The 20,489-nt window shown below is 35.8% G+C and overlaps 2 protein-coding genes across 2 annotated transcripts in view; one reads left to right on the top strand and one right to left on the bottom strand.

The window, feature by feature from the left end:
- Positions 1-20,489, bottom strand: part of MACROD2 (MACRO domain containing 2) — a 2,082,072-nt gene that overhangs the window by 1,681,741 nt on the left and 379,842 nt on the right. The window lies entirely within an intron of this gene.
- Positions 17,503-20,489, top strand: part of FLRT3 (fibronectin leucine rich transmembrane protein 3) — a 19,476-nt gene continuing 16,489 nt past the window's right edge. The window contains exon 1 of the mRNA XM_012640500.1: positions 17,503-17,748. The gene's annotated coding sequence lies outside the window, so the exon portion shown is untranslated. The remainder of the gene's footprint in view (positions 17,749-20,489) is intronic.

Raw genomic sequence — 20,489 nt, 5'->3', positions numbered from 1 at the left:
ATAGAAAGAAATTAATTGGACAACTAAAAATACATAGAAAAAAATTAGCCGGGCATGGTGGCACATGCCTGTAGTCCCAGCTACTCGGGAGGCTGAAGCAGAAGGATTGCTTGAGCCCAGGAGTTTGAGGTTGCCGTGAGCTAGGATGACGCCATGGCACTCTAGCCTGGGCAACACAGTGAGACTGTCTCAAAAAAAAAAAAAAAAAAAAGCTGTCTCCATTAAGGCATGAATGGTAGGGATGATGAGGCCTGTGGGTGATCTGAAGGAACTCTTGAACAAAACTCAAGAGGGTAGAAACTGTCTGCTATGCTCACCGCAAAAACCTACTAGCTACCTTGTGGCCAGTAATTATGGGCTTGACCCAAGAGTGCTATACATACCACACATGGGAAGTAGCATAGCATACTAACTCCAGCAATCACTAGATAACCTTGGATCAGCTTCTTGACTTCTGTGCCTCTGTTTCCTCATCTGTAAAAATAGGACAATAGAAGTACCTACCTCATGTGGCTGATGTGAACATTAAGAAAGTGCTGGAAACAGTGATCAGATGTCATAAGTTATTATTATTGCCATTATTATATATTTTTGAAGACCAAAAGTTATTATTTAGATCCGTAAAAATGAAGACTCCAGAGTTGAATCTTAGGATTTTGTCCTATGGGAAGGGATTCTATCGGACATTATAGAAGCTGACACCTGGCCTATTGGGCAAACCATCAATACTAAAGCTATAAACATGACCTTTATTAAACAGCTAGAAAAGGATGTGAAATGTGCAGATAAACCAGAGATGTCAATAAATGGGATCTGGAAAATAAACTTGTGCTGGGCACACACAAAGAAAATAAAAGGTTAAGGTGAGCTATGGAAAAAACAGAAGAAGCCTAAATGTCAGCAAAATGCATTGGGATGATGCAAGAATTCCTACCTATTGAGCCTTTTTTCCCCCTATTCCCCTTGGTTGCTGGATTAGCTATTGGCTCAGTTTGGCATCCTGTTCACAAGCCCTTGTGGGTTTTAGACAGCTGCCTAGTCCACTGACCATTCTAAAAAAAGTGACCTGAGAACCATATAGGGAGTTAAATGGCCCTATGTATCCTTTCCACCTACTAGAGCGACAGGCTTTACAGAGACTGAATTATCTGGTATTTAGGAAGAATGCGGAAAGTGCCAGCAGCTCCATTTTGAGGTTTGAGGTTTTGTCTTTAAGTATCAATCTTTCAGTTAGGAGTGAAATTTTAATTCACTAAAATTTAATTCTGCAAAAATATATGGGTTATCTGTTATGTGTTCAGCTGCATGTTAGATTCCGAGAGAGAAGCTAAGACCTGAAAAGGGATGTGTAAAACCATGATAGCATGCCCTAGTGAGAAAAACAGGTAGAACAGAAGGGGTCACAGTCTCAGTTTCCTGTGTCACAGTAGAACACTAAACCCTGACAAATACAGAGGGCTGCAGTGAGGGTATGATTAAAAAATAGAAGCAAAAGTATCTCAAAAACTTCACAGGGTAGTTCGGGGATGGCAAATACTCCTCCCTCCTAGAGGCAGTGATTCTGACACTCCATCTTATCAAACCTAGATGTGACCTCAGAATACTTAACACAGTCTTCAGAGAGCCACCATGAATTGATCAGCCTTGACACATGAGTATTTAAATAGATAATATAAATAAAAAGGGATTATTATCACTGAAAACTAAAATTAGAAAACTGAAAACAGGAATTAGACTTCTGAACTCTTTTCTGTAGCTCTATGGCCTTTGACAACAAGGAAAGCCTAGGGAGTCCTGCTTTTCAAATCTTGGCTCAGCCGTTTCATCCTGTTGGGAGATATTTTCCTTTCATTGCTTCTCCAAATCCAAGAATTCTGCTAGAAATCAAATAATAATTACTAGAGTCTATTGCACGTGTCCATATGCCAGACACTACGCTAAACACTTGACATACCTTGTATCATTCAATGAAACATAGTGAAAATAGAGGACAAACTGCAGAGAGTGATTTGCTAAAAGGAGGCATTCCTGAAATGCTTTTCTAAAAGAAAAGATGCCTGATTACAGCAATAACTAACAGTAATGAGGACTTCATAGCTTGCAACAGGACTTGATAACCATGATAATTCACTTATTTTTTCCAACAACCCCATAAGGCTGGCAGGGCAGCTGTTAAAATCCCCAGGAGAGATGAAGTGACTCACCCAAGTTCTTTTTACAAATAGCAGTGCCGGTCAGTTCCCAGATTCCAAACTCATTAGACTTGACTTGCAGATGTAAAGAAAGTTGAGCGATGAGCCTGAAATTTAACCTCCCTTTCTGGACCTTTCTGGACCTTTCCTGCCCTTGGGTTTTTTTAATTTTAAATTTACTCATTTGGTTTTTTAATTGGCAATAAAAATTGTTTATATTTATCACATATAACATAATGTTTTGAAATATGTATACATTGTGGAATGGCTAAATTGAGCTAATTAACACATGTATTACCTGACAATCTATTCTAGCAATTTTCAAGTATACAATACATTGTTATTAGCTATAGTCACCAAGTTGTACAATAGATCTCTTGAATTTATTCCTCCTGTCTAACTGAAATTTTGTATCATTTCATAAGCTCCCCATTCACCTCCCTCACCCCCCAGCCCCTGGTAACCACCATTCTACTCTCTGCTTCTGTGAATTCAACTTTGGCAGATTTCATGTATAAGTGAGATATGTGGTATTTGTCTTTTTGTGCCTGACTTGTTTCACTTAATATTCTCCAGGTCCATCCATGTTGTGGCAAATGACAGGTTATCCTTGTTTTTAAGACTGAATGACATTCCATTGTGTATATATACCAAATTTTTTTTATCCATTCATCCACTCATGGACACTTAGATTGATTCCATATCTTGGCTATTGTGAATAATGTTTTAATGAGCACAGGAGTGGAGGTATCTCTTTGACATACTGATTTCATTTCCTTTGAGTATATACCCAGTAGTGGGATTGATGGTAGTTCTATTTTCAATTATTTGAAGAACCTCCATACTGTTTTCTATAATGGCTTAACTAATTTACATTCCCACCAACAGTGTGTAAGTGTTCTCTTTTCTCCATATTCTTATCAAAACATAGTATCTTTTGTCTTTTTGATAATAGCTGCCCTTGGTTTTTGTACATAAACTCTGAAAAAAATCTCCTAAAGATACTTACTTATATTCTCTTGATATAGGTATTTTAAAATCATCTAATGTAAAATTTCCAACCACTGAAAATTTTTAAAAAGCTCATCTGCAAAGCAATAAAGAGCAGTGGGTAAAAACCAGCTGGCCTGGGTATGAAGACTAATTGCAATGTTGTATAACCCTGGGCAGTTTTTTAAGCACTTTGTTCTTATCTGTAAAAGGTAATAGCATTAACTATCTCATAGGGGTGTTAAGAGAAGTGAATGAGTTAATAGTGCTTAGGATAAGACCAGGAACATAATATGTACTCAATAAATAAAAATTATATTGAGCCCCAAATCTACTATTTTGTAAACTGTTCCCAGGAAAAAATGAATCTACTTGAGAAGTTGCATTAACACCTTCAAGTCACCAGAGTGACATCCAGTACACTATTTACTCCTGGGTACTTTACTACATCCTATATATATATATAACAACAGCTGCCACTTAAAAGTAAACTAAATTATTATAAAGCACTATTCCTCTTTGAAACTGATCCTTTTCTTCCATATTTCGTTCTGTTCTTGCCTCAAACCTGTAATGGTATTTGCTTTTTAAATGAATAATTTTCCCATTTGAGGGGGAGCAAGGGACGAAATAAATTACAGCTACAAAGACAAGTCGAATGTTTCTATCGACTAGGCCTGGCATCTTTCAGAATAAGACATGTTTAATCCAAAAAGATGGCTCTGTGTGAGATGAGGGGCAGCCCCAAAGTTCTTGAGGGGACAAAACAGCCTCTCTGGCCATTTCCCAAAATCTTAAGAGCACTGCCTTATTTGCAAGTTTATTTGCATGAATCTTACCAATATCAAACGTACTCACGTATTTACTTTGCCTGCCTTTCTTGACAGATGGATAGAAATTGTTCTCTGTCCAAGTTCACTAGCAGTAACAGCCAGCAGCAGCTCATCAGTTGTTTGCAACCAGGAGTTCTAAGGATAAGGCAGTGAGCATCACATTTCATAGTTTTATAGGCTCTATTTGGCATCTCAGGTTTGCCCTGAGGAATCTCTACATTTAACCAAGAAATATTTGTGGACAGAAACTTTTTTTCTTCTTTCTTTTTTTCATTCTAGAGGTCCCTGCCACTAGAAATATGAGTAAACTGAGACAGGAGTGTAACAGATTCTCAACTTTCATCTAAGAAATTCTACATAGAAATTTTACATTCATAGAACATAGAATATCTAGATACATTGTAAAAATTGTTAATCTTTTCATTTAAAACTTTTTATTACAGTAATAAGTGTTCAACATTGAAAAAAGGCTAGAAATGCAGAAAATAATAAAAATTTCTGCTTTGGCATTCAATTTGTTGTGATAACACATGTCATATAGCCTCTTCAAAACTCTACATGTGTGAAATAATGAGAGTAAAAAAAGCAAATAACATCTTAATTCATTATAAAATAGTTTCAATCTTACAAACTTTATGAAAGAGTCCATACAACACTTTAAAAACTGCTGGTATACAGCAAACAAAGGTTAATATCCACTTAAAATTCAATAAGAGATTACTTGAGAATAACATCTGGGTGACCTTGGCATACAAAATCATTCTTTGAATAAGATGCAAAAAACACAAACTTTTAAGTTATGGAAACATTTTTTATTAAAGCAAAAGTTAAAAAAAAAAGCTATATATTGGCAGAAGATAGTCTAACACAAATATACAGACAAATAATTAGTATCCATAATATATAAAGAACTGCTATAAATCAATAAGAAAAATACAAATAAATCAGGAGAATACAAGACAAAGGACAGAAATAAGATATTTAGAAGAGGAGAAGATCCAAAGACCCTATAGACATCTATTAATAAAAAGGTATGCAACACAGTACGAGCAGAAAAATATCAAGGAATAAAACAAAGTGTACCATTTCATGCTCATTAGATTGGCAAAAACAAACAAAACTCTTGGCGATTAAAAATTCAAACACTAATAATGGGAATGTAGTAACTACTTTAGAAATAGAGCAAGCACTGCTGATTGCCTACTTGCCATCCACCTTTCCCTTCTTTCTTTCTTAAAGCCATATTTTGTTGAGGTATCTCCTTTCCCCTGGTGATAACATTCTTCAAGGGAAACTAGCCTTGACCCCCAGCCCATCATCAGGGTCTTGTAGATGTTTGTAAGTACTCAATCTAGGCATTGGCATGTGATTCAATTTTAGCCAATAAGATATGAAGGAAAGTCAGGTGTAGGTAGTTTCTAAGAAAAGCTTCCCTGTCCTTCTAAGGAGACACAGACAAACAATGCCCTGGCCATTGTTTTGTCTGTGTGTGATTCTTTGAGGCCATGAGGAAAGCAAGCCATTGAGTCAATGAATTACGCAAACACAGAGCAGCCCTACCTCAGGACTTCTTATTAGATGAGGTAATACATTTCTTTATTTAGGCCACTTTGAATTCCATTGTCTGGTACTTGCAGCTGAAAGTACTCTAACAGAGAGGAGAAAAGAATTTCCTAATATCCATTATAGATAAACAAGTCTCCTAAAACAGAGAAATTCCACTTCTAGGTATATTAGCCAGAGAAACTCTCACACATATAGTGTAGGATATGTATAAAAGAATGTTCCTTGTAGTCTTGTTTGTACAGAGGGACAACTGAATGCAGTTCTGCAGTTAATTAATGAATAATTTAATTACCATTAAAATAAGTAAAAATTGTTATTAATTATAACAGATGGGTAATTATTAATACTAACATGTCCTTCCTGAAATAAGGATACCACTATCTTGAATTATGAGATTAAGACCACCCACTGTAAAGCAACAAGCTAGAAGAAACCTGGGTCACTGTGTGGAGGGCCACACCCACCCTGGACTACCTATCTGGACTGTCACACAAGTGAGAAATCAAATTCCATATTCTTCAAGCCATTCTTATTCTGAGTTTCCGAAGGCTCACAGCTGACCCTAATTTTAATTAAACAAGTATGAAAACATAGACTGGAAATATATCACCAAATTCATGATATTGAATGCCTCTGGAGAAGGGAAGAGGTAAGTGGATGAGAGAAGGAACTAAAGATATTTCAACTTCATTATATTATTATATCCTAATTTTAAGAAAGAATCTAAAGTAAAAAAAAATAGTTAAATGTTAACCTGTGTTAATTCTGTGTGGTACATACTCTACTGTTGAATTATTCTCTGTACTTCCCAGTGTTTATCTTCTCAAAAAAATGGGTGACACAGATAAAGTTTACCCAAAAAAGGCAGGGAAGGAAGAAAGGAGGAAGAAAGGAAAAGAAAATGCCCTCCCCCTGAAGAAAGAGAGAAAATATGCTCCTTATATAAATACAAATTAGATTAATATTAAGATATAGTGTATCTCCTATTAAATTAAAGATTAACACTACCCAATGTTACTCAGGGCGCAGAGGTAGGGAGGGTAAGTATATCCTTTCTGGAGGGCAATCTTGTAACCACATTAGAAGAATGTTAGGTCTATAAACTATCAATTTTACCTCAAAGAAGTTACCTTAATAAATACACTTGACTGAGCACAAAGATTTAGTTGAAGCATTTTTATCATAATGTGCTCACAATCTTCAAAAACTGAAAAGCACACAAATGCCCCAAAAGAGAGGCTGGTTATGTAGATCATTGCATAAACAAGGGCATACTATGCTCCCGTTATAACTGATGATATGCAATTATACTTCTTAATGTAGAGACAAATTCACAATTTCCTTACATGAAAAAAGGTTATAAAACAAATAAACTACAAAAAGTACAGTATTTTCCTAATTTGTAAAAAAAATTATTTTTATGTAGGTATAAGTTGTAAAAGTCTGAAAGGCTTTATAGTACTACTCAGTGTTGACACTGGATAATAAGAATTCAGATTTTTTTTACTTTCTTCTTCTTATCATCATTATTTTCTAACTCCACAACAAACTTGGATTTTTAAGCAACAGTGTCACTTAATGGCTATGGGGCAACTCCAAAGTGAATCCATAGTTGACTGCAACAAGTCTTATGGAAATAGATAGTAATAGTCAATTCACTTTTTGTAGTTAAAAAAAGAATGCATATATGGTTTCTGATAGCATAATAAATATTCTAAGTCATTCTAACTCCTCTCTTAAAACAATATTTATTTTTTTCTTTCTTTTTTTTTTTTTTAGAGATAGGGTCTCACTACATTGCCCAAGCTGGTCTCAAATTCCTGTCCTGAAGTGATCCTCCCATCTTAGCCTCCCAAATAGCTAGGACTACAGGCACACACCACCACACCTGGCTTTTTAAAAAAAATGAATCTGTAAGCATGCCATATTAGATAAATTGAGGAGAAAAATATAATTAGGGTACATTCCACCAAAAATCAATCCTTGAGACTAACAGGATAAACCGGTGGTTTTTCTTAACTGATGAGTGAAGAAATTCATTTGTCTGTTTGTCTACTAATAAAGGATATTGTTCATAAAGGACAAATCAAAAGAAGGAATGAGGTTTGGTAGATGACACATACTGAACTGGTATACCTTCCTTCTTAATATTTTTTTCATGTACTATCTGGTATAAATTACCATGAACCGTTAACGTCACAGCATTTTTATCCCATATTCTAATACCTAGGCATTTGCTCTGGTTTCAAATTTTGGATGACTTTGTTCCCTCCACTGACATTGCAATGTTAGACTAGATGTTAATCTGGATACAAACCAGAAGCCTCTGAAAGCTGCCCCATAGTCCTAATGGATGTGTGGGTGATTTGGCTGGGACGTGTGGTCTCACACACACATCCCTCTTCAATAGCCAAGGCTTAATTCTGGCTTTCTTGGCAAGTGTCAGCTTTTACTCTCCTAAAGCAAATGCTCTCCTTACCATAGAGAGGAAACCCTTCCCCCATCAAGGGATTGCATGCCTGGATGCAGAATAAATAATGACTTGAGAATTCTATGGACTGTCCTGTAGGTTTGAAACTGGCAGCTTTTGGAAAGCTTCCTCTCTCTTCCTGGAAGGGCCTAAGATGGGAATGAGCAGAGTTAGGTCATATTCCTTAATACCCCAGACTAACAACACATCTCAATATTTGTATAACCTATCCCTCCTCTGCAATCAGAGTTTACTATTTTAGTCTACATTTAGCTTTCCACCACTCTTTGCATACTATTATCATTATTGAAATACTAGTCTCATTACATTGATATTTTTATTTTCCCCAAATCTATGTTCTTCTCTCTTCTTCCTCATTGGCCTCTAAAATTCAGCAATTTCTTCTATTCTTCCCCAAAATTCACTACCAGTGTAGGTGAGGGGAATGTGCATTATGAATGTTCTTAGAGAATTTCCTCTTTTTCCATGCTTGCACGTACTACCATGGCAACTGGTAAAGAGCCCCAAATCTACCTACTTCCTAGGGCTCTATTCACCTCAAATTAACATGCTGTTGGTATCTTAGCAGCTCTGATTCTCTCCTTACTATTTCTTCAAAACTTTACCTCCTTGGCTGCTTCTAGTCTCATTTCAAATATGGTTTTGTAACCCAGAGTGAATTGGTTAAATTGTTGCTGACCTTACCCACAGACCAAGAACAGATTTCTTTGGTCATTTCTTTGGTATTGTTCAAGAGCATATATATCTACTTGTCATAAGATGGTTTTGGCTGATCTATAATCTATGTGTAAGTGAATAAGCAACTGTAGAAGGTTAGTTACAAAGTCTTTCGAGAACAGAAACTATAGCACAAGAGACCAGACTTTATGAGATGAGTACCTTGCTCTCTAATAAACATTTGTTTAAAAACTGACCAAGGGAAGACACATGGAAAACTAGGCATCAAACTCAAGGGTCTTTTTAGAATGCCTGTTCTGCCTTCTCCTTTTTACCCCCTGTGTTTGCAGTTTCTACTGAACACTCTCAAAGTAAGAGATAACTTAAGACAACATCACTACCCACTCTTCTTAACTAATTCAGAGACTTAGGTGGCAGAAAAATCAATCTAAACAAAACAAAGAGAATGCTAGTGAGTTAGATAAAGTGAATCAAAAAATTGTAACCCATCTGAGCCTAAATACCATCTTTTCTCTTAAAATACATAAAGCCACAAAAAGGTGGCTTAATACCATCTGTAAAATGCCCAGAATAAGTTCTTGAACTAGCATTTGCTATGTAACTACTAGATATCAGCCGTAGCATTAATAGTATAGAGGGTTATATCCGTGCTTTGCTCGAGGACTCTTCCTTAAGCAGAACCAGATAATGTAGGAGCAAAGAAGCCAAGGTAAAAAAGTTTCAAAAAAAAATTGATAGAATGTATGTTATATAGGAAGTCTACAGGAAAAAAATGAAAACAAAATAAAGATACTACACTCACATATCTCTTGTAGTGTTTACATTTTTGCTATTAATCTGGATCATGATTAATATTTTTTCGAAATGTATTTGAGATTTTTATTATTTTTATGATAAACTTAGATTATTTTAAAATTCAAACTTCAAGAAAATGCAAGCCTGATTTTCATAGTGGAATCATTCTCTTAACTTTCTAAAGTTATTTCCTTGTACTTTCACAACTCTAACAATGAACAACCTATTGTCCTTATAAAAAAAAAACCATCCTCAAATAACAATAGCCAAATGACAGGTTATAAATGATTTAAAAGTACCTTATAATTACTTAAAATTTATAATGATTTATTCCTACTTCTATCAGAAAGCTACTTCTTTCATTAGAAGGCTATTTCTACTTTCTATTATAAAACTCTATACCAAAAATTTTCTCTAACTTCTCCCATATATAAGACAGAAGGATTTGCTTGTAAGGAACAAATAATATAATAACAATGACAACAGCAATAATAATGATAATAGTGATGACTACACTTAATTATTGTATATGAAATATGGATAAAACCATTCCTAATAGTTTACTGCACTAGATACAGGAGTGTGAGGTTGCAGTGAGCTATGATGATGCCACTGCACTCTAGCCCAGGCAACAAAGCAAGACCCTATCTCCAAAAAAAAAAAAGAAAAAAATTCTAGATAAAGTAAAACTCAAGCAAATGTTTTAAAAACATGTGAATACAAATCCTACTCTCAAAAACATTTTGTTACTTAAAAACCACTGTCAAACTAGGATTTTTGGCAACAAACCTCTGACATTTGCATTTTATTGGTCCTTTCTTCCTCTTGTCAATAAGATAGGATCTGCTAAATTTATTTCTGACTTGCCCTGGGGAAGGAGGGGAGGACAGAATTACACGTGGGCACTCTGGAGTGACAAGTCTGTTCCCTGGGCCACTGAAGAAAACAAAGAGGGGCTGCCTTGGAAGTGATTCAAATAGTCATGAGTTGCTTCTATATAAACATAAGAATTGAACAACCACCAAAAAGCTCCTCAGATTTCTCCTAAACAGAAATTAATAACTTTAAAGAGTGACACTCTTTTTTTCTTCCTTTTCAATTCTACCTTCCCTTTTTAAGACAACTTTTTAGGTAGGAATGAAAGCTCATTAACTATAAATAAATTTTGGCAATATTTGTATACTTTTAATAAAACTTGTCAAGTCTAGATTTTAATTTTGAAGCACACATATGAAAACCAGTACAGTATTTGGGAATTTGTAGCACTAATACATTTTAAATGTCAAACAAAAAAAATGAAAACTTATGAAAGAATTATAAAATGTTTTTAAATTCCCCAAATTTGAGGTTAATCACCTAGAGAATGAACTTAAATGAGTCTAATCAATATATAACATATTTGTTATAAATCATGTCCATAAAAATTCAGTACCTTTATATTTTATAGAAAATTTCCCAATGGTAAATGTGATCTAATTTTTAACTTATTTTTACTTGGAATAGATGACATTGTAAAATATTTACTTAGTCCAAATCTAATCAATTGATAATACTTTATCTCTTAAAAATCTTGCAAATAATCAATTCATACCAATTCCCAAGGGAAAATAAACATTAATTATAGTAAATCTGCTTCCCCTAGACAGAGCCAATGAGGTGCAGTTTCCACAGTCATTAATAAACGGATATAATAGAAAAGTCTTTGAGTCTACTTTAAACATGTTTCTTTCAGCATTAAACACATTTATGTACCTAAGTAATCTGTACTGCAGGGAAATAGCAAAGAGATAATCTCAAACACAGGGAGAACTTCAGAGCCAATTTCCAGGAAAAAAAAAAAAATCTGACAACAATATGAGGAAATCTTCCTATCAGAAAGTCTATTTGCATACCTAAAATTAGCACCGATACTTCAGAAATAGTGAAACAACAAGATGGTTTCAAAGTGATGACTGCCTTGGTCCAGATTAACAGCAGTAGGTAACTATGTAGAGAGAAGCCCCTGCTTGAGAGCAATCCACTTGCATATCTTGTAAATATACATCTCAATAATCAGGCGTATATTGATCTGTTCTTATTAACGGTTAGTCATTCCTCCAAAATGATGTTTTATTCTATTCATTGTCAAAGATAAGGAATTTGTCCTTTGATTTGTAATTAAGTCTCAGAACCAGCCTTAGATACTGTTATCTCAAGGTCTGAGTATACAGGACAGAAGGCAGAAGCATTTCTCAAACTGTTTCATTCTCAAAGATAAATGGTAAAACATACAGTTCAATTTAACATTAGTGAATTGTTTCTTTTGAACTGAATCTGGCCCCACTCATTGCTATGAAGATAAAAAGCTACTACCCACAGGTTTTAGCTCTGTCTTGGTATGTCTTTCTCAGATTTAATAGTTAACTCTTACATGCACCACTTTATCTGAAGTGCATGTTAAGCGAAATTAGGTGGATTCCATATCCTTGTCTTCATAAATGAGGGAACTGAGGCTCAAGGAGCTCAAGTTCTTTTCCCAGGGCCACATAGAAAGTATCAGTGGGAGAACTGACAATAGGCTTGCTTCAAGTCTCCACTTTTTTCGAGGTCCATTTAAAAATCTTTTTTTTTTTCTTTTTTTTTTCCATATTAAAACAAGGGAAGGGTGACAGGGCATTGGGAAGTGGAAAAGGGTCAAGGACACAGCCTATATCAGCCGGAGTTATACAGTGCTCCATCTGCAAAGCCACACATGCAGGCCTTGAAGAGGGAAGAAAGTCGGGATGAGCAGGCTTCTGGCTTTGTAGTCACTAGCCAGCTGCCTCGCCTCATCCTTTGGCTAGGTACTAACCTGTTCTAAACCACAAGTCTTCCTTTCTTTCCTGGAGGCCAAGGGGGTGTTTTTCCTCAGTTGTTGTTTTTAATCATCTTTCTCCCAGTCTTTAAATGTAACAGTGTAACTTGGGTGTTGGGGAAAAGAAGGGTGAACCAGCGGGTGGGCAGGTGGGAAGGCAGGCAGGGAAATAACCCCTCTGATATTGCTTTGATTTCTGTTTCAAGTTCTATAATGACAGATCTCACTCCAGTGCAGTATGTTTTGGAAATATAGTTAAAAGGGCTATGTCATTGTTTTTAGGTACACTTTAAGTGTTGACCAATGAAAGGCAAATATCTGAATGGAAAAACAGTTTAATATAGCATTTTTAAAACCTTTTAGTATTCTAAGGATCTGTGACCTGCTAAAATCTAATTGTTTTTCCAATACCCTTTGGAATTGTTCAGAAAGATGTGGAATGGTTTCTAACTGGTGCATTAAGCATCTGGCCTGACTTCACAGAACAGATAGCTGAATGTGCACTCTCTGTATATTTTATTAACATCCCATAGGCTCATGCTAAGATGCTGTACTGATGTGCCCTGACATGCATCACTACCTGTTGACGGAAAAAACTGGGCTAAACTTGAGAGGGTCTACAAATAGAAAATCTTTTAAAGATGTTTTGGCAATTTTAACAGAAACTCTAGCTTAAGAAAAAAAAAATAAAGAAGAAAAAAAAGAACAGCTTCAAGTTTATATGCCCAAGTTTCAGTGTGCCAGAATCTCCTGATAATACTCTCCAGCATGTGCTCCTTCCTTCTCAAACTACAGCACCCCATTTCCCTTTGGGTCATGCCCTCTCCTCCATTCTCAGCCATGTGTTTGAGTAAGGTTGACCTTATCTACAGCTCCTACGGTGGGCTTAAGCTCACCAGCATATCTCCCCATCCCCATACAATAGGTTCAGGAATGAACATGTGATCAAGTTTAAACAAATGAAGAAGAGTGAACCCCAGGGTTCTGTGCAGGAGATTTTGGAGACTTCTTTCCCTTGAACATTGTGTTATGGGAATGTAATATGTGGAACTGTTACTGCCTAAGAGGAAATCCAGGAGCTGCCACGGGTCCGTTGCATAATATATAGCCTGAGGAGGTTGCCAACACTGAAAAGGGCAGAATAAGACAGCCAGAGAGAACCTATATTCTCGATGATATATTTCAAGCCACTGTATGAAACTTTATCTGAAGCCATACCATGCATTTGAACTTCTCAATTACTTGAGCCAATGGATTCCAATTGTTGAGTAGGCAGTTAAGTCTTGGACCTTCAATCACTTGCAACCAAAAGATTCTCAACGAATAATAGTCCAAGGCATATAATATACCAAAAGTATGAGCTGTTTTGTTTTGTTTTGTTTTTTCCCACACAGTTTTGAAGACTTTATTCTCACAAAGAATGCTAAGGAAAAAGAAAATCATTAAGAATGTTTCTAAGATTTAAAAGAACCTTAATTCATTCTAAGATTAAATCTTAGAACATCATAGTTGGAGGTGGTTTGGGGACCAACTAGTCCTATTGGTTTCTTTTACAGGGTTAGTCAATGAACATGTATACAATGAATGAATGAATGAATGAGGGAGCTTAAGTCTAGACAGGTTGGAAGACCTGGATTAAATGGTTCCAAGAAATAATTATGCATTTTAGTCCCTTTTAGCTGGGAGTTGGTTACTAACGGAGATTTGGAGGGTTTTTTCTTGTTGTCATGTTGTTTTTTTATTTTTTTCCCTGGATATACATGTAAACGGCAGAGCCTGGGAAACCTGATTCCAAATCCAATGTCCTCTGTTCTTTACTAGGGAACATCTCACATCATCTCACAAAAACACAAAGTTCTTTGAGATGACAAATTTAGACACTCTTAGAGTTTTAAAACTAGGATATATTATTGAAGTTCATTTCCAAAACAGTTGTTTTCAGTCTGAAATACATTTTCTCATGTACAATGTTAGACTCACAGGCTAGCCTGCAAAACAAAACAAAACACAAAATAACAACAAATATCTTTTCAAACCAAAATGTCTACTAGAACTCAACTAAGTTTTTAAGTACTGGAAATACGAGGTGATGAGATGCATAAGGACAACAGAAAAATAAATAAATAAAATCTCCAATTCCCCCTTACTTACCACCATTTCCTGGCTATAAAACTACTTCAGGCCGGGTGCAGTAGCTCACGCCTGTATTCCTAGCACTCTGGGAGGCCAAGGCAGAGGATCACTTGAGGTCAGGAGTTTGAGACTAGCACAAGCAAGAGCAAGACCCCATCTCTACTAAAAATAGAAAAAATTAGCTGGGCTTGGTGGTGTGCACCAACAGTCCCAGCTACTTGGGAGGCTGAGGCAGGAGGATCGCTCGAGCCCAGGGATTTGAGGTTGCTGTGAGCTAGGCTAACACCAAGGCACTCTAGCTCGGGTGACAGAGCAAGACTCTGTATCCAAAAAAAAAAAGAAAGAAAATAAAAAAACTACTTCAAAGGGAAATTTGAAAGTTATGAAAAATGTGTCATTGGCCTCTCTTATCTCCCTTTGTACGCTCTTCTCCAACTTCTTAATCTCTCTTTTTTCCAGGTGTTTGTATGCCCTCATCTTAATAATGGCAGCTACCATTTTATCGGGCAGTTACTATGAGTCAGAGGACACTGAGCTAATAAACTCAAAGACACTAAGTAATTTATGGCAAAGCCAATATGGAGCCCAGGTATGCTAAACTCTGAAGCCCATGTTCTTGAACATTAGACTACACTGGTTCCTCCACACTGAGCTGAGATCTTCCTGCTGTGAGAATCCAATTCCTCCCTTCTTATCACAGCCTGAATGGCTTCATGCTGGACATTGCCAGCCTCCCATCCCCTTCAACCAGAACAGTCATCCCTTATTGTAACTAACAGCCCTTAGGAAACAAAGGAGGAAAGCAATCTGAAGTAACTCATGGTAACTCCTAATGTTTCCAGAGATGGTACATACTATTTCAAAATGGGAATACATTATTATAAGTTCTCCTCCAATTAGCAGCATTTCAGGCAATTGAAAAGAGCAAAAAGCAGAAAAATATGGAGGCAGCAAGAGAGTATGTATTTTTGGACAGTGTAGGATGACAGGAATTCTATCAAGAGTTTACCTCCAAAGTCAGCACCTCTAGTATAGATTACATTTTTCACAATTTTTTTTTCCTTTTTCTACATTTTAATACACAATTTAAAAGGTGAAAAAAGCAATAATACACAATTGGCATTCAATAAATTCTAGCTGTATTTATTTGCCATGTGATGAAACCAAAGCACAGAGGAGTAATATAAAGTCATATAACAAGTGGCAGCCTGGGAAGGGTAACCTCAGAACTTCCAAATCCCAAGCCAGTATGTTTTCTTTTCGATACCAATACCTAAAACCCAAGTATCCCATTTATCTTTCTTTTCTGTTTAAGACCTGCCTGAATGAAAACAAAACTGACTAACTATGGAAATAAGCCCACAGGAATTTGTCCAGGCAAAAATTTCCTTTGCAAATAGAACCAATTCCCATCTGAAAATGGCTTCTAGAAATAATTATTTCATAAAATAATTTAATCCATGTGTTTGTTTTACAGCAACAGAAAAGAATCTACCCTTTCTTAAGAGATTATATGTTGCCCCCACCTGCTTTTCCTCCAAAAATTCAGCAGCTGCATCTCAGTTTAACTTGTACTACCTAACAGTTCTAAGAAATTGGCTTGTCAATAATTGACATTAGATTCTAAGACTCCCAGATTCAGTGGATCTGTCCTCTGAGGCCCCCAAAAGTACAATCATAGAACAATAGGGGTCAGTACATTTCTTATCAAGCATTCACCTCTACTTTGATATCACCCATTCTTGGAGAGGACCTCAGAAACTCAAACTGCTATCAATCAAGCATATAAATAGATAAACTGAATGAATCCAATGAAGAAACCACAATCAAATACTCCTCGGAACGACAATTAGCTGGCCTCCTTCGGAAACATTCAGGGAAACCTTAAAAAAAGACATAGGAAAAAGTCATGTATCTCTAAGAATAAAGCAAATAAAGATATTAATTTAAGGAAATTGCCCTCCAGGTAAATACAAACACAAAATTCTTCCTAGCAACATTAGAAAGTGAAATATATTTACTTAGTGGAAAACTTATGGGCCCAAAGCAATTGTTTAACCAAATAGCAGAAACCAGTCTATGAAAACCATAACTTGAAAATAAAAGTCTATAATTCTGTTAAGTAGGCATAGAAATTTATAATCTCTGTTTTACAATTATCCAGTATTTATTTATGTACCTAACTTAAAATAATTTTAATCCAGGCAAAAATCACCCTGAAAGATTTTTTATAAGACATTTATATCTAAACCCATGCTCAGAGCAGCAAAAACATATAGAAAGAAAAACATTTTACGCAATTCTTTTTAAATGTTTTATTGAGGGTGTCCTTAAATATAAACAATCTAAAATCTACTAAGTTCTAAAGAAGATGGACAAATAATGGAAGCATATGAAACACACTTTCATTTTCTAAAACATATATAGAACAATAACTTACTCTTTTCCTCCAAAAGAACTGTTCACTTCAATTTTTTTTTAATCATTTGGCATTCTTGTTTCCTTTCCCCTAAATGAATCAGTGACGTATTTATTTATACCTGCTTTCTATTCATGTGTTGCATAAATATTCACAATTGGGGTTACTGGGCTACATCTTCCATAATTGTAACACTATTTTTTAACCAGTCAATAATAAAAATAATTCTATTTTGGTTAACTTCTTTTCAACACAGATGGCTTAGAAATAAAAAGAAACATGTGTTTTTCTATTGTGATCTTAAAAATATCCTTCTAACATGCTTGCATTTTTTTGTAAGTGTGCTTACCACTACCTTGTTGTAGTAAACTTTAGAAAATGTTGAGATTCCAAAGAGCTGCCTACAAACCAAATGGCATCCTAGCTTTGGCAGGCTGAACGCCTCATTTCGGCTTCTCTCACCCCCTCTAGCGTTTGCAAAGCTCATGTCTGATTATCCAGTTACCTCACTGAACGAGAGCTTGCCTAAGTCCTGCCCATCTATGACATCACCCCCTTCTTCAACCACTGCGAGGTGAAGCTTTAAACTTCAGACTTGGAGGTGGGCTGTGTGCAGTAAACTGGAATGCTCTCCCTCGCGCACTCCTCAGTGTAGGAGTGATCTGAAGCAGGACAAGCTCAGCCTGCAGCTGCCGTTGGCTTTGTGTAGACTGGACGCAAAGCCTGGGAAAGGGGGGAGGGTTATTGCTTCAATTCACAGTCAATGGAATTACAGCTATAGCGGCAGTGTATATACGATTGCTTTTCTCATCTTCCTGGTAAGTGTTTTCCATATTTTTTCTTATGATTGTCCCAGAAAGTTTGCTTGGTTTTACTCTCTAGAAAGAAATGACTTGGTACTATGAGGAATCCAAATACGGACGTTTGTTCTGTCACCAGTACAAGCAATATATGTGCGTGCAAGCTAGCAAAGAAAAATTTGACTATATAGCCAAATGCGAGAAGTTTCCTAAAACCTTCTTTCATTTTTTAAAAATAATAAGTGGATATTTTCTGTCTTAAGTAATTGCTATTTGAAAAGAGCCTTATGGAGAATAGCAAGTTGGAAAGTTAAACATTAAAGAATACAAGGCAGATTCTTCACAGATGGAAAAGCCGAAGGTCTTGCTTAACTTGGTGTGTACTGTATGTGTGGTATGATCACCAATTGCTGTTTTTACAACTGTGAAGGAAAATCAATAATCCCTCAGCCCATGAGTACGCAGTACATGAAAAGCATACATCTTGCTCACAGCTAGCCAAGCTACTCCTGGAGACTTATGTGCCTCTGTAAAGGATTAACAGCTACACCTAGATTTTAAAGCTTGCACTGATATCCTGCCTGAGCTGCTTCAAGCATTTCAGGCTTGCAAATCTCAACTAGTAAATTCAACTAAGAGGGGAGGGAGACTCTTTTCCAAACCATATTCCCTCTTCAGTAGAAAGCCAAAAATCCTTTGCTTAGGCAAGTGTAGTATGTGACTAGCATAGTAAATGGCTAAGTCTACTCAGAAAAACTAACAAAGCTCATCCTGGAAGCTATGCCTGATGTATGCAGCGAGTTTGGGGTGGCAGAGGAAAAAAATAAATGAGTAGAGCCCTCATCAAGTGGGATATTCAGAGTATCCATTCTTTGCAACTTACAACAGGAAAATCTTACATTGGAAAAAATGTATTTATACTACAAAGCTTGAAAAGTAGATAAATCTTCTCAAAAAATTTTTTTTCATTGAATTAGGTCTGAAATAAAATGGTTGCATAGAGGTAAAGAGTGCAACAGGCCCTTATTTTCTCACCATCTGAGGGTTAGTTTCTATTTATTTATTTTGAATCTCAAATGTTAAATTATCATAATAAAGCACTTTATTAAATGGAGTTCTTTAATAAAGAAAATATAATGAATTCTACATGTTTCAAAAACGCCAAACATTTGAAAGAAAGAGTTTGGCAGCCGAATTTATAGTTTTGAACCACACTATTTTCTTGACATTAGAATGGTGTGCTTACAGAAAACCTGACTCATCCCACATTTGACAGCTTTTTTGCAATGCTATACAAAATGAGTTTGAAAAACCTGATATATTACAAGTCTATTCAATAACATTTGCTTCCATGAGGCTTTTATATATAATCTCTGAATTTTTAACTTCATGCCCATAGTCTTGTACCAAAAAATATAATTATAAACCAGATTTGACTCATTAGTTCTTCTGACTCATTCCTATTTGAAATAAATAAATAAATGCCAACAGTCCAGTGTCATAAAATTGCATTAATAACTGTCCCCGTTGGCTAAGCTTTGCATTTTAAAAATTTCACTCCCATTCCTTGAGAAACTGTCGCTTAGCAAGTTATTTTTGCTTCTTTATATTGTTGGTTGAAATGGGGTTTCTACCCAAATTAAATCTTACTAGGAAACAATAACATTATTCCTAGTGAGAAAACTATGGTGTCCTGGTAGGAAAGGTTTGCTTTATTTTCTTACTTCACACAGAATAGTTTTCTAGTGAAAACATAAAGGTGGACTGAAGGTAGAAATAATTTTTAACACTAAAATATTTGTCTAAATTATAAAAGACAGACAGTAATACCTACAAATTTATACATTTAAAACTAAGGATATATGCTTACCATAAATTAGCTCTTTATTTGACTATAAAACAATGCAGCAATTATACACAAGGTCCATAGAATGTAAAGTAGCAGAACACTGTATAGCTTTCATATCAATGAAATATATGGAGAAACAATTATGCCGTGAAGATGTAATAATCCTGATCCCCCTTCCCACTGGCCGTATAGTGAGGCTGTGCAGACATTCTGATTCTCAGTGTCTCTGAGAAGGACCAATAATAAATTCTACCTTCCTTTATGAGGTATAGTTGGAAAGACAAAGATACACTGTCATTCAAGATTATACATAAGTCATTTCTAAAAGTACGTCATCCTGCAGAAGACATTTGTGGAACTCTGTAGTACTGGTTCACAAATATTCCAATTCTTTCCTCTCAGGCACACAGTAAGAATGTACTTTCCTTCCCCTTTTGAATTAGAAGTAGCCATGTGGCCTGTGTTAAGAGTCAGCGTGTCCCTTCCCTGCCTCATGAATCAATCTGGTACCTCCGTTAGTCTAGGCTCCAAGTAACTTTAACATGCAAGCAGTCCTTGCTCTATAGTACAAGTGAGATGTAAACCTTTGGTGAGACAAACCAATAAAATGTGGGGATGGTTCATTACTTCACCATAACCTAAAGTATTTTGACTCACAAAATATAGAAATTCCCAAAAGTCAAAATTATAAAGGTTATGCCCACAGGACTAGAAGTAAATATGAAATCCTTCTTGCCATAATTTGCCTTTTAGACATAAACCATGATGACATTTAATCTCAATTATACTCCAATATTGAGATCTACAATTCTAAGCACCAATATCAGCACCCTTTTTCTGTTATCCACTCATTTTCATAAAAGGAAAACTAAATTAAATGGCAAATTAACTGCACAAATATTTTTACATA

The sequence above is a fragment of the Propithecus coquereli genome, unplaced genomic scaffold, assembly GCF_000956105.1.
Source record: "Propithecus coquereli isolate 6110/MARCELLA unplaced genomic scaffold, Pcoq_1.0 Scaffold153, whole genome shotgun sequence".
Classification (NCBI taxonomy): Eukaryota; Metazoa; Chordata; class Mammalia; order Primates; family Indriidae; genus Propithecus; species Propithecus coquereli.
Note: the sequence above shows the minus strand (reverse complement) of the source record. Positions and strands in the feature narration are given on the sequence as shown.